Raw genomic sequence first — 2,847 nt, 5'->3', positions numbered from 1 at the left:
ATATATATATATATATATATATATATAAAGTAGTTGTATGTTGTCAACGTAATGTGACAGTCCCATGAAGGGAATAATACTATTGCTATTTAGCCCTAAGAAGCAGCACTACTTCCTGTCAGCCTTGACACATTTCCTGTGTCCTTATGTTTACAAATGGAAGATAAGCACCCCCAACCAGCTAACCCTGTATCCAGAGACTAGTTTTTGAGTCATTGATCTGGAGTAGCATAGCTTGCTAGTTGGAGGTGCCCATCTAGCTCTTGTAAACATATAATAATTCTAGTGAAATACATTCACTGATTTCAAAAATAGAAATAATACGTTTCTAAATCTCTCAGAGAGATTTATGCAGTAGTGATGCGATAAAGTAGTTGTAATCATGTCAACTTAATGTGACAGTCCCATGAAGGGAACAATACTACTGCTATTTAGCCCTAGGAAGGAGCACCACTTCCTGTCAGCCTTGACACATTTCCTGTGTCCTTATGTTTGCATAAATCTCTCTGAGAGATTTAGAAATGTATTATTTCTATTTTGGATATCAGTGAATGAATTTCACTAGAATTATTATATGTTTACAAGAGCTTGACAGGCATCTTCGACTAGCAGGTCATGCTACTCCAGACTGAAGACGAGCAATGACTCAGAAACTAGTCTCTGGATGCAGGCTCAGCTGGGTGGGGGTGCTTATCTCCCCATTGTAAACATAAGGACACAGAAAATGTGTCAAGGCTGACAGGAAGCGGTGCTGCTTCCTAAGGCTAAATAGCAGTAGTATTATTCCCTTCATGGGACTGTCACATTAAGTTGACAGCATACAACTACTTTATCGTATCGCTACTGCATATAATTTGAAGTTCTGTGTCATGATAGAGGAGGAGAAAAGCAGGAAGTGCCAAGACCTAGGATTGGAACGGAAAAGAATCCACAGAGTCTCAAAAGTGAGTGTGGTGCCTTTTGTGATCGATGCAGTTGGAACCATCTCAAAGAGAGAAATAGTCGAGCATCAAACGCTGCAAGTATCAAATTTCAAAGGAAGTTTTCAGTTGGTAGTCATATCTCGAGCGGCTCATGTGTTGAGAAAATTATTGCGAGTCTAAGTTGCTGGTTAGAGCTGAAACGTGACATAGATAGATCTGAAATTAAGCGAATAAGAAGAAGAAGAAACAACAAAATATTGATGAGGAGGAAAATAAAGCTAACGTAGAAGACGAGAAAATATCATCACAATCCGAGATCCTTTTATATCGTAAATGATCCAGTGCAATACTTGACCAGTCTCAGAACAACAGCTCTCTTCTCCACACTTTTTATCCTGGAAACACAATCCTCATGCCATCCTCTTCTTATCACAATAGATTCATACAGGCAGGGATAACATAAAACAGTTTCACACCTTAAAAGCCCAGTAGAGACACTTCTACCACCGAGGGACATAATGGCAATTCGCACTATCATCTTAATCCTTTACATAAATATTTACGATCCAACAAGAGAGCCACTAGATTTTTACACATGCTAGAAACATTAGCTGAATTTTTATCCAATCAAGCACTTCTATCTTACAAAATGGAAGTTCATAATGGACAACACAATATTCTGAACGGCGAGCTGGCAGAAACGTTAACACGCCGAGCGAAATGCTTAGCGGTATTTCGTCTGCCGCTACGTTCTGAGTTCAAATTCCGCCGAGGTCGACTTTGCATTTCATCCTTTCGGGGTCGAGTACCAGTTACGCACTGGGGTCGGTATAATCGGCTTAATCCGTTTGTCTGTCCTTGTTTGTCCCCTCTGTGTGTAGCCCCTTGTGGGTAGTAAAGAAATAACACAATATTCTGAACGAAACAATGGTTGATAGCAACAGGAACACGTTCCACCATGTTTCTTCAAATAGTCATGATAGGAATAGCAAATCTTTTTTTCTTCTTTATAATTTCTAAGACTCTGGCATCTCTAAGTATTATTCGATATAATTCTACAATCCACACCACAGACTTGCCGTGAAAACAAATTGTTTACGTCAGGAAATCTGTCAGCCAACAACACATGTATTTCTTCAGACACTTGTATGTTAAGAACAATTTCACCAATTTCTTTCATTTACTTTACTACTGCCTTTTAAAAAAGACGTAAACGTCACATCGTTCCATTCCTTCCTTCTTTTAAAATATACAACCTTTAAATGGGGCTAAAAATAACAAAATTGAACAAAATAAACACCATAAATATCCGAGGAACAAGTCAAGGTATTCACTTTCTGAATAATTTAGTCACATTTCGATTATAACCTGACAAGATTATTAACAGAAGACGACTAACGCTTTATCAGCCAGTCAGAAACTCTATTTATAATAGAAATAAATAATATTGAGAAACATTTACAAGAATTCTTACAAATGCCACGAATGCAGTAAGCATGTTGTTGACATTGTTGCACACGTTCAACACTTACATACGCGCGCGCGAGGTATTGTTTCTTTATTCTTGTTTTGCTTATGTTTTCACCTTGTTCGTGATGACGGCGGTGATGACAATAAGAATACCTTCTCTTCGTTTTGGAATTCGTTGACATCTGTCTTTTACTTGTTTCAGTCATTAGATCGCGGCCATGCTGGGGCACCGCCTTGAAGAATTTACAGTCAGACGAATTGAACACGATACTTACTTATTTATGTCTAGTACTTACTCTATCGGTCTCTTTAGCCGATCCGTTAAGTTTCATGGACGTAAACACACCACCACAGGTTGTCAAGTGGAGGTGGGCGGCAAACACACACACAAACACACACGCACATATATATATGTGAATGGACAAGGCGGAGTAGAAGGTATGTGTATATATAT

This window comes from Octopus bimaculoides, chromosome 1 (genome assembly GCF_001194135.2).
Source record: "Octopus bimaculoides isolate UCB-OBI-ISO-001 chromosome 1, ASM119413v2, whole genome shotgun sequence".
In the NCBI taxonomy this organism is placed as follows: Eukaryota; Metazoa; Mollusca; class Cephalopoda; order Octopoda; family Octopodidae; genus Octopus; species Octopus bimaculoides.
This window is presented reverse-complemented; position numbering follows the sequence as displayed.